The sequence below is a fragment of the Caloenas nicobarica genome, chromosome 11 (genome assembly GCF_036013445.1).
Source record: "Caloenas nicobarica isolate bCalNic1 chromosome 11, bCalNic1.hap1, whole genome shotgun sequence".
Classification (NCBI taxonomy): Eukaryota; Metazoa; Chordata; class Aves; order Columbiformes; family Columbidae; genus Caloenas; species Caloenas nicobarica.
Genome location: NC_088255.1, coordinates 15426753 through 15439339, shown reverse-complemented (window position 1 = coordinate 15439339; position 12587 = coordinate 15426753). Strand labels below are relative to the sequence as shown.

The 12587-nt window shown below is 41.0% G+C and overlaps 1 long non-coding RNA gene across 1 annotated transcript in view; it reads right to left on the bottom strand.

Annotated features, from left to right (window-relative positions):
- Window positions 1-12351, bottom strand: part of LOC135993071 (uncharacterized) — a 41504-nt gene extending 29153 nt beyond the window's left edge. Inside the window, exon 1 of the long non-coding RNA XR_010606815.1 lies at window positions 12139-12351. This is a non-coding gene — a long non-coding RNA (uncharacterized LOC135993071). The remainder of the gene's footprint in view (window positions 1-12138) is intronic.
- Window positions 12352-12587: the final 236 nt, after the last annotated feature.

Genomic DNA, 12587 nt, shown 5'->3' with positions numbered 1-12587 from the left:
AACTGTAAAACCTTAATTCTACTCCTTACCTACTCCTTTCCTTTAATGTCATCTTTTATTGACAGGGAAGATAGAATAGATGTTAATTCAGGGATTTATGCTTTAAGTCACCATTGAAATGTTCATGTTCACTTATATTACATCTCTAGACACTGAATTTTCAGCAATAGGCCTGGTATTGGATAAAACTAAAAATTAATGGTGGAAACTTATTCAAGAATATACGCAAGACGGTAGCACCTGCATCAGAAATAAATTTATAAGGGGAAGGCTTAATCGGAGAAGCAGACAAGGACAGAATGAGCATATCCAGAAACCACATCTCCACATATGCACGGGTGAAGTAGGCATGTGGTTTGCTGAACTCAGGTCCCCTTGGTACTGCTGCAAACCACAGATGTGAGGCAGCAGGAAGATGTTAAAGTCGCCCAACTCAAGGATCCCTCTGGAACTAATGTGTGTCATTACTGAGGCAGATTATGGTTACAAGTCCAGGTCCGTCACTTCCATTGGGATGACAGCACCCAGGTCACTCAAACCAATACATTGATATGAAACGGTCACATCCAGGATGCAGCAAGTGGTCAGAAGCAGCAGCAACCATTGATTAAAGATTCTGATAAGGAAAAGCCCTTTCTTATAGGTATTTGTACATCATTAGGAAAAAAGGAAAATAAAATACCAGAAAAAGTTTGCTGATAATTTAAAACCAGAAAACTAAACATTTGCTTTATCTGTGGTTGTGACACTAGAGTATCATAAAGAAAAATTCTGCTGAGAATTCAAAATATGCCTTCCAAATAGAATGAAAAATAAAAATGCAAGGCTGATGTAGAGTATTTGAAAGTATCTGCAAGAAAAAAAAAAATTATGCAAAACCACCCAACTGGAAACAACATAGGCCCCCAGGAATCCCCTCCTGAGAAGCTTTATTAGTTTTAGCTCTCATGAAATCTTTACGATTTCCCACTGTATGTAGGAATGCAAATAGGTCCAGAGGGTGCATTAACAAAGGACATCATACCAGCCCGAGTGATGTCATTGCCTTAGACAGTGTGGATGACGTGTGCTCTTCCAACTGCCTTCCTTAGGAAGGCTATTATTGTATGAAAACAAGAATTCTCAGCATGGGCTTCGCAAGCTAGCGTTGAGGATCTGTGTCTTTCCTTTGCTGCTCAGGACAAAGTCCTCTTGGTAAAACACAGCTGAAACAGGAGGAAGTTTCAATCAAAGCATGGGAAAAAAGTGCTTTCCTGTGCAACGGCTAGGACTCATTCAATAGAGAAGGCACACGGAATAACAAACGGCTAAACCAGCAGAAACAAGAGGATGAATTCAGCTCCTGCAGAGAGTGTTTCACCAGCAAGATAAGGCAAGATGACTGGGATTTATTTTAACTGTTTTTGGTCCCCAACCAGAGAACTATAAATCTAAAGCCCTGGCCAACATGCAGTTGGTGTTTCCTAGTTTATTGAGACTCTGACAAAAAAAAAAACCAAAAAAACAAAAAAAAACCCCAACAACACAAAAAACAACACCAGGAGAGACCCAGGCACTTGAGCAGAACTCCTCATGACAATGCATACAGTGTTCAGCACAGAGGGTAAGTTGCCGAGGAAGGTTATCAAAACCAATGGATAAAGACAATTTTAAAGACACATCTGGGCACTGTTATGACAAGAACATCTGGCAGCACATCGGGATAAAGTTTTAATGAAATATTCTCAAAAAAAGAAACTTGCTATGCCTAGTCAGTAGAGAAGAGGCCACAATTCCTTATCTTTGCAAGTAATGTATCACTGAAGCCAAAAGCTCTCTCTTGGGAAATGCCTGGCTAAGAAGGTGCTGGCAGAGAATCAGGCAGCAACTGCCTGCTGCCATCGCAAGCACATCCCTTTGGCATCAGGGACAGTAAAAATATGTTTTGCCTCTACTAGAGAGGTATTTATTCACCCCAAGGGGTCTATTGCCCTCAGACAATGCATTAGCACCAACTGAGCAGGCAGAAGGGAAGACGGAGTAAGGAGCACCTATACATTCTCATTCTAACACCAATTCACACACCAAGGGAAGGGAATTCAGCAGAGAGAGGCCTTTTCAGAAACGCAAGATGAAGAAAACTACGGAATAACCATAACAAAATATCCATGTACAACAGCTCTTCTCAGCTCTTGAAGCAGTGTCCAGAAGCCCCAAACCATTTGATCTGACAGTCAGAAGAAAAGCTATATCCAGAGTGTTCATGGAAATAAAAAAAAGAACCTGGTTTTATCCAAATGCAGGAGGAGACGCATCCTGAAGTCACAGTACACATGGATCAGAGTGCTCAAGTGTTATGGGCCATCTCTTCCACTGTTTTTGTTTGACCTGGGCAAGAGCTGCAGCTTCCACAGGCAAATGTTGGACCAAACCCACCGCTCAGAGCACAGATGCTGTGATCCGGGTCTGAATTTCACAAGCCTTTGCTGGGGAGGGGAGGGCAAGGCAACCCCACAGCCTGCTCAGCCACTCCAGGAGGATGCCCAAAGTGTTGCAGCTTTTCCAAAGACGTCTTGTACTGCTTATGGGGTGCCTCTGTCAAGTTTTGCAGAACAAACACATCTCTCTTCAGATCTTCCCTCAAGTACCCACAGCATAAGATTTTGAGCATGGTGGAAATAGCCTCAAATCTACCAGGCAACTTGGGTCCCCCCTTGCACTTTTGCTTTTCTTAAATGAACACTTGGGAGATTACTGTTGTCGGCTGAATACCATTATAAACCATGTATCACCATTTTTCACAGAGAACCGCTATAAATCAAACCCCTCTTTCAGAGGCAAAGAACAGAGAAGCACTCCAAACCACACAGAAATACCATAGATCCCAATATACCTCTGAACTTCAGGAGAAAATGTACATTCACCAGGAACGTTTTTCACTCTGGGCAGTGAGAAATCCGTATGCCCTTTCCGTGTGTGTCCCAGGAAACAAGACATGCAAGTACGGCAGCCCGACTATTCTTTGGGGAAATTCTAGAGAGTATTTCTCATTAAAGAGATGTTCCTGTAAATAAAGGAGACTACTGTATATCATTTCCCACCCGAGGCAGACACTTTTACACAAGCCCAAGAGGCAGGACTGCTCAGGCTCAGAATCTGAGTTAAGTCCTGGGAAGGCATCTGGAAAATGCCACCACTGACAGCAGAGAGGGGAGGCAGAGCAAGCTGATTTTAAATCACAGAAACAGCAGTCTGCATGTAGGCTACATCACGCTGTGGCAGAAGAAAGTGAGGGGCACCGGTGTTCAATCTTCATCATTGTTAAATACTGGTTTAGCTCTCAAACGCATGCCTACCCTGACTAGAGCTTAGCTCAACTTCTACCATCAGCTGCACAGACAAAAGTTTGGAGTCATTTACAGGGTTTACAGAGTCTTACTTATTGCACATTTGTTCAAGGTAACAATTTTTTCCCTTTACTTCAGGGTACCATTCCCCTTCCAGACAGATATTCTAGCTCAAAGGTGACCTCAGTAGGCTCAGCTGGAGTTAGCTGGTCTTAAAAGGAGAACATTATCTTATTAAAATCACCAGAAATTTATCCCTGTGGCTTCCGATAATCAGTCCAGAAGACACTTTAGGCCCTAATGCTACTCTTCTTAATCCTGTTGAGCAGCATTCTTCCTTTACAACGGAAATCCTTCTTCCATGCAGAAGTAGCAGAGCCAGAGGTAAACCCCCCCCCAACTTCAGCCACCTAAATGGAAAGCATTTAGTGTAAAATGGCAATCTGTGTTCCTGCTCCAGCCAGGCACTGCAGAAAGAGAGAAATCTTACATATATGGGTTTATAAGAGACCACAAATCCCACTATAGAAACACCTTTTTCTTGCCGTCGTTTACAGAAGATGCTAGCAGTTTGTTGTTGCAGTACTCTAAGACATAGTAAACCACCCAGAAAACTATTTCCACATCTACTAAAGTTCATCTCACACTCAGTTTCTTTGTTGATCTGAAACCAAAAATGTAATGAGCACAACCTCCCAGAGGCCAACTGAGTCCAGTTTATTCCAGAAGAACAGTTTGTTCAAATCTAATCAGATCATTTACAAGTTTTAGAGCAAAGCCCTGAGTCATCTGTAAAACAAATTCAAACCAGTGTCATCAAGAAAGTTACAGAAGTTTTTGAACGAAGATAACGTAATCACAGTATCGGGAACAAATTTCTTATTTGACTTACAAACCAGACTCTTTTTCATTAACTTCCATAAGGTGACCAGTAGAATCCATTTGACCTCAGAAATTGAAGTTTACCACGTGGATGCAAGTTAATTAAGAAAGTCATCAAAAGAAGTGCTGAGAACAGGCACCCACAAAGCATTGGCAACAGTATAAAAACCACATAGTACCAAGCAATGCACACAAAAAGAGAAAGCCTGGAGAATCCTGATACTACACTTCAAGCTGAGACTGCTCCACACACGTCAGGAGGTCTGTACAGACAAAGATGAACACTTTGAAGAAAGCAAGGCACTCCAGTTTCCCAATATTTCCTCTAGCAACTCCATAGATGGGGTTACTCAACCCTTTGCATTATTTTTTTCCCACACACAGGAACCCAGAAAATACTGTTCTAATGCGAGTTACGGTTCTAGGTGGGGAGAGAAGGGAAGAAACTTCACTTTTAGATGCTCCAGTTTCCCAAAGGTTTAATAGCTTCCATTTGCAATGTAATAACTGCTTAAGTTAAAAAAAAAACCAACAAAACAATAAAATAACTTGAGTAGTATCAGAGGTTTCAGATTGGGAGTTTAAATTCATGGCACTGTGGGTGTTCCCTTTCCTAAGAGGAGATTTGCATAGCTGAAATTTGGCATGTCTCCAAAATGTTTACTTCTCTAAGAACACAGGATTACGAGAACAGCCTGTAGTGTGTGGCCACAGCAGTTAGGACACTCCTCTGGAACAGGGAGTTAGGCTCAGCTTAGCTTCTGCCTGACCAACCTAGGTCCAAAGAAAAGGCATGAAGTCATGTCCTACAAAGCCTGTTCTAGGTAAGCTGTTGGTCTTTGCCTCCCTGCTCAGCTCTAGACTGTCTCAGCTACTATGCTTTCAGCATCTGAACCAGCAACCTTTTTTTTTCCACTGCTTTCTATTTATATTGTCATACCTATGTCATTCCTCCAAAATTAAACATGAGCTATTTATTTTCTGCAGTACCTACAGCATTACTTTGGAGTAATTGAAAGTAACAGAGAAAAAATATGTCAAAGATAACCCATGTAGAAAGCTTTGGTATGGCCTTCTGTTTATTCACTCGTACTAGGAACTGACTAAAAATAAAACTGCAGTGAAGCAAATGCAAAATGCCTAACACATTAGTAAATTTAGGCAATGCATTGACATCAAGCGCTTTGAGGGGGTAGGCTTTTTGTTGTTGTTGCTGTTGTTTAAAACAACATCAAGCATGGATTAGCACCCAAGTATCTCATATTGTTATTTTGGAAATAAAGACTAACTGAAACATGTTAGGAATAAACCTCAGGTTTTTGTTTAATTGCCCAATACAGCAACTTCTCGCTCAGTTGCCTGCAGGTGCTCTCTACCAGCACCAGTCCATAACCTCAAATATTAAGGTATCAAAACTCATTCAGATCCAGTTCTTCCCTCCATTAGGACACCTTTTTTGGGCTCCAGATGTCAGCACTGTCCCCTTTCCAAGGCGTAGGTCCCCACCACATGCCATCAGCACTGTTGGGCTGGAAACCCCTTTCCCTCAAGTGAGCATCCACACTGCTCTGCAGGACAAACCCAGACAGTTGATTCTGTTTAATGTTGCATGTAAGTCAACATTTCTTTTGTATTTCTATTGACCCACAGCTGGTTTTGTTCCCTTTATAGTCAGGAATCAGAGTTTTTAGATGCAGTGTCATTTATTAGGATTCCTGTGGATGGTTCTGCAGTAAATAAGTATTCATGTAGATACCCAAATGTTAGGGTGACATTACATGGGAGTAACCCCAGCCTGCTCATGAGCTAAGCAACCTTCCACTATTAGAAGCAAGGATTTTAATGAAGGAAGAGGAAAACCAACACTATGTCCCTTCTTTTTAAAGGCAATAAGAATGGACAGGCGTTAAAAATAAATCCATAACACAACAATTTCTACCAGAAATATCAGTAGTTCTCCTACCAAGGTAGTGGATGCATAATCAGACAGCAAGCAAATCATATTTTCAAAACCACTAAGGACAAGGGGGCAAAAGTGCAGTTAAGCCTACAATTGCCGACTTTAATCGATCTTTCAGCACACACCCGGTTAAACTAAAACATAAGCACGCATGACGGCTACAAAACAAAAACCAGTATGGTTGGGTACAATTACAGAGTGTTTCCTAAGAGCACAGTTCACCTCAGGATAGAGTGTTCAACCCAGCGCTACATCTTGCTTAAGCCTTTTGAGACAGACAAGAGAAAATGTCATCTCGGAAGAGCAGAGACACTCTTTAGTCTTAGTAGCAGGTTACACGGGGATAAGCACGTACTGCAGCTACCCCACATTGACATAGTGTAGTATCACGGTAAGGATTCCCAGTCCATCCCAGATGTGAATATTTTAGAGTTGTGGACTCTCAGGTGATTCACAAATACTCTGTCCCGAATTTTTTCAGTTCAGTGGAAAAGGCTAGACTTGTTCTCAGCTGCTTTTCCTGCTCTTTCACAGTACTCTGCCTCCATTTCATGTCCTCAGTGTTATTTAGCACTAACAAAGCCATTCAGATGCCCTTCTGTTTGGTGGATAGAATAATTTTTCTATCTGACTTCAGTGATGATTACCTTGCCTTCCAGGGATGTCACGTCATCTGTATCCCCCAGGGAACAGGGTGCATATTAGGTACCTAATCCACACTTGCAGAAAGAAGCATTGCAAATACCTTTCACTCACTGCAAAATTTAGTATGTGGTAGCTATTTTAATACAAAGCACAGTAACTGCTTAGAAACAGTTACCCAGTCCCATCTCTTCCACTGTTAGGAGCACTACAAATGAATGGAAGTCCTGCTCTTGACAGAGCTGGAACAGGAGGCAAGGGTCAATAAACCTCAGTGAGGAATCTCGTATAAGATAATAGGCATAAACCAACATAGCTTTGGCTGATAAGACCTTGCTACAAGGTCATACAGCAGAAAAAGTGAGATAGATTCTAATCACAGCAGAGGAGATAGATCTGTTTCTGTGTGATCTTGTGAAATGTGGTCACAAACAAAGCATACTGGCTTGGACAAGTTGTTAGAATGAGCATCCACAAAAAAAATAATTGAGATTTTACTTCAAAACTTGTGTTTTGAAGTAAATATAGCACAAAGTTCACACTTTTGAGTGAGAACCAGATGAACAAGAAATATTTGTGTTGAAAGCTTTGGGTGCAACATTCCAACAGAAATAAAAATATTTAGATTTTATATTACAAGCATGCTAATATTGTGGATGAAAGGGAGAAAAGTTAATTTTCAAAGAACACCACAACTGATGACTGAAGTCTCCATTGCAAAGAGTCATAAAACTCCAGCATTCACTTGGCCACAAGTGCCCAGCCATGCTCTTTTCTATTCATCAAGTATATTCTGGATTTAAATTTGGTTCTCGAGTTTCTGCCAAGGTTTGTACAAAACCTAAACCTCAAATGTAATGAAAGAAGGCTGAAAGAAGAGATCTGGCAACAACCTTTCAGGTTTTATTCAAGTAGTGCTTTAATTATGGAGGAAAGTGGACCTGGACATCCGTCAACACTTTAATATACTGTCTTCAAGTGTGACCACATTGTTTAACTCCTTCAAATAAAATTAAAATGTTTATTTTGTAATACCACTCAAAAGATTTAAACAGGTTTGTGGTTGTTTTTTTTTTCTCTCTGAGCATAGATATCAAGGAACAGATTAATCAGAGATAAAATCTAATCCAAAATAACTCGAGATCAATCCTCTTGTGAAATTTTGGCTGCTTCTAAACAGAGAAGTTGAGATCTTCCTTTAACAGCTCCTCTCTCTTCTCAAGTGCCTTTCTCCCTTCTGAACCTATAGACCTTTCCCAGGTCCCATTAGTTAGAAACCTACCCTTTTGAAGCACTTTGAAGTTAGTATCTTAGAGATTTTTGGAATAAATGTAGAAAAACATTTCTACTTGAGCTGGAGTCACTGGCTTAACTTTGTGTATGCTGAACAGCCTTGTACAAGACAAGCTCTTAAGTTATACAGAGAGACCCAATGACTCTATGAACATTAAGAAAAAGCCTTCCAAAGCCTTTACTCTGTGAATGCAGGAGAAAATGACACGTGCATGCAAGACTAGGAGAGAAGGAAGTAGAGCCTGTAGCTAATACCACTCCTTTTCACATACTCAACATAAAAACAATTAACTACTGCAATCTGGAAAACAAGCAACTAGAATTAAATGTCACTAGATTCATTGCTTGGAGTTTATGTAAGCAGCAGAACTTTTCCTCTTGGCTAGATGCTTCATATTCCAGTGGTGGCATAGCAACCCACCTCACCAGTGTCTGCTCCTGATGTCTTAACTGAGGCCTGAATGGTTCTATGATGAATCTAATCCAAGCTTTCTTCTCCTGAATTATATGCCTTCCTAAAGAAATTTCCATGCAACTTTGGTGTCCACCCTCTTAGGTATGCTCCTGTTCTTCAGCTCTTTTGGCTTCATGACTGGCATGTCTTCAGTCCTATGCACATCCTTCCCACATCTCACTGAATTTGTCAGCCGCTCAACATCTGAGGAGAGCTGTGCCTTCATATTTCATTTTTAATGGTTTTATTTCTATAGAATTAATACCTTGTTCTTCTCTGATCCATCCTGCTCCTCTCTCAAAGGAGGAAAAAAACCTGAAGCTTAATCCCCAGTGGAACTAATTTTCATCACCATCGGCACTTCTACAATTGAGCGCTGCTCTCTCTCCATTGATCTAATGAGGGGGACGAGAGCTCTTTTGCCAGCAGGTAGGTTAGCCGTTTCTTAGGTTTCCTGATAATATGCTTTATTAGCAGGACTGTGCAGGTGAGTAATCAAGTCCCTCTTGCTCATCTAATGATGACAAGGACATTCAAATGAGTTTCTTTTTCCATCCAGTGCTTGCTCCCATACGTATTGGATAAGCCATCCTTGCAAGCTTGGATAGTACTGATCATCCCTGAGCCACGCAAATCACGTCCTCTTCTCTGCTACTGGAAAAATGGTGGTTGTCCTCTGGGCATGGCCCAGACCATAGCCTGGATGCAGAAGGAACAGCAATGCCACAGAACACTTTCCTTGCTTCAGAGCTCAACTCCTTCACACTCCACAGCTATCCTGCTACCTGGTCCCCTACTTTCCTCCCACCATGCAGGAGCTGTGATAATGGAAAACAGGGAGGAAAGAGCCTGTTTTTGTCACCTGGCAGGCTCAAAAGATACTGTTTCCATGGTTATTTCTTGCTATAGTTTCTGTGTGAAATACGTTGTGTTTGCTCTCATTGACACCTCAGAGGGACACTCCAGCCACTAATGCTCTCTTCAATATTCAATTATCAAAGTCAGTTACACAAAGCCTCACCTGTTTTTTCTTTGTAACACTAATTACACGCTTGGCTAGATCAACAAATCCAAGGGATGTTGCTGCTCCATATTCATCTGAGATTTAGCACACTATTGTAAACCAATAAGCAAAGTTGGAGACACATTCATGGCATTGCACTATTGGCATCATCAGGCTCCAAACTAGGCCTTCAAGTGAGAGAAACTGTTGTTGTGACACTCAAAACAACTAGACCCACCTTTCCATTATCATCCTGTACTCATTTTTTTCAAATTATCAGCAGTTTGTTCAGTAAAAATGCTGAAACGTAGACAACCACTGCAGGAAGAGCTTGCTCAGCCATTGAAGAACCAGCCTAGGACATGAATTATTCCAGGTGAGTAGGTTAGGCATGTAGGTACCTTATATTTAATAGGGAGATGTGGCTATCCTAAGGATTTCTCCATCCCAAACTCCAGAAGATAACTACTAGTCACATCCTCCAACTAGAGCACATCATTACAGGGCTGCTGCTTTGAACAAGAGCAGAAGAGCACACCATCAGAGAATCCACAGCAGTTTCTTCTCAAATATGAGATCAAAGCAATTGAGTATGAAGTTTTCATTTTTATGTTGTCATTTCTAACCATGACTATATTTCTTGTCATCTGTTTCACTTCAAGCAGATTGCATTTGCAACCTGGTCAGCTTCGTGCATTCTGGAGCAATGCAGACTGACCTCCAAGTCCCATTCGAGGGGACGGGCAAAGTAGTCTGTTTGATGACACTTAAGTACAGTTTATTGTCTGAAGAGTCCTATCCAGTGAACGTGTTTCAAATATACAACATATAAACAGTTGTACCTGACACCTGTCTTTTGCAGAATCCTTGTTCCTTAATTGACTTTACAATCACTAAGTGGTCTTCACAGCACTAGTGTCAGGGGAGAAAGAGACACTTTGAGACAATAACTCAATGGATAAGTCAAAATATTTGTTCCATGCAAAAAGAAACTAAGTGCTCAACCTGGGATTAAAAACCCTGAGAGTCCTGCCCTCTAATGGATGATAAGCACCTGTATGTGATTTACTGGAAACACTTCACAAAGTATTATAGAACATCATGTTGCTTTGAGATGTATGCATTTCATTACTCATCATGAGTGTCAGTCGATGTCAAATAGTCTCAGTTTCCACTGTACAAAGCCTATAAATATACCAGTGGTTATAACAAAAAAAAAAAACAAAAAAAACCCCACACCACCACCACCACAATATAGTTTTCTATGTGCTTGCTTCCTCCTGGGGAAAAAAAAGTCCCTATTGTCAGCACCACCCCCGGTCTGATCTCCACTGTAGCCATCAAACATGCAAACTGACTTTGGCACTACATGGCACCTATCAGAACTTCATTTTTAATGCACCAATACATTGCACTTGAAACATCAGAACAAGCAGTTCAAGAGATTAACATCTCCATTAAAAGTAATCATAGGCAGCATTTTACACTGATTGATGAAGTAGCAAGATCATTTTGTGTTCTTCACTTAAGTATCTGAAAGTCTCTAAAAGCACATCTTTCATCATGAAATGCCCTTAGAATCACTACCTTATCTGTACAAATCACCAGGAAAATATTAATGTAACTACTCTCAGAGGATGAAAAAAATGGACTCAAATGTTCACTCTGCTCTAAATAATTAAGCGTGACCAGCAGAATTGAGAGACCGGCAGTGCAGATGTTTTTCCGTGATGTTAGTGCAGCCAATGGGCTGCAGATTTCCCAGCTCTCCTGGTTCTTCAGCTGCTTTTAGCAGTTTCTCATTCACATTCCATTAACAAGGGACAGTTAATTCTGTCAACCACACCACTTTGAAAATCTCTGCAAACAAACAAACAAAAAACCCAACCAACTTAAACTGCATGCCTTTCCCTGTGTGAAATAATAACTTTTCCTAGTGACAGAAATTCTGCAGTGAATACTGGTAAGCCTTGCTTTGCTGGAGCCTCTTTTAAACCCAAACAGCAAAGCCAAAGCTTGATGTTAGTAACAGTTATGCCTTTGCTGAAATCACTAGAGTTGAACAGGAGTACAAAAAAAGGTGGAATTTGATTAGATACATATCTTTTCTTAATATGGACAAATCCTGCTTAAATTTGTATCAGCGCAATCCAGCAAATTCAACATAGTTACACGGTTCTACTGGCATATGTACTGAGATTTGTGCATAAAGCTACCTATAGCTGAACAGGCTTGTCACCAGAAGCACAAACCACAAACCCAACATATGTTAAGATGTACACTATATTTAACATTACATCCCAATTTGTTTTCTGAGCAGAGACATCCTCTTTGGGATAATCCTGTCCTGCGATTTGATTCTTTTAAAAACATAGCAAGGCACATTTTGGAAGGCTTCAACTCCCTGTGTGCTAACAAGGATCACATCACTTTCTCAACCAGAGTACAGCATGCACACAAGCCACTAAAATTTTACCATTGAATTACTTGCACCATATCTAATGACACCACCTAAAAGCCTTTGCTACAGGCTACAAAAAAAAAAAAAAAAAGGAAAAAAAGTCTTCATAGTACTCACAGGCCAGGAAGCATCTCACGTTCATGGTTATTCAGCTGCGACAACGTTAGAGCTGTTGACTACTGTGCACCAGGCTCTCCTGGGATGAATCCTGTTCTAGGAAAGGCAAGCCCTTGTCACCAATCCTGTTGGCTTTACTTCATTACTCTGAAAAATAGGTTCTCTGGCAGTAAGCAATCCTTATCTATGTGGACTGTTAAGGGTAAAGAGCCATTCCCTTCTTGCAACATAACTGGATATCTGTCTAGAAGCATAAAGCAAACTTCAGGGACCCAGTAAGAGCTTGTAGGAGGACCCAGAGTCTTTCAGAGCTTGTTAGAGTGACAGCAGGTTTTCCTCTTCCCCCGTGGCTGGCTGTTCTGCATCTTCTATTGCAAAACACTGGAAAGGTCTAGACCAGACCCCAGTGCTTCAGACTCCTCAGTGTGGCCAAGATGAATTCTACAACT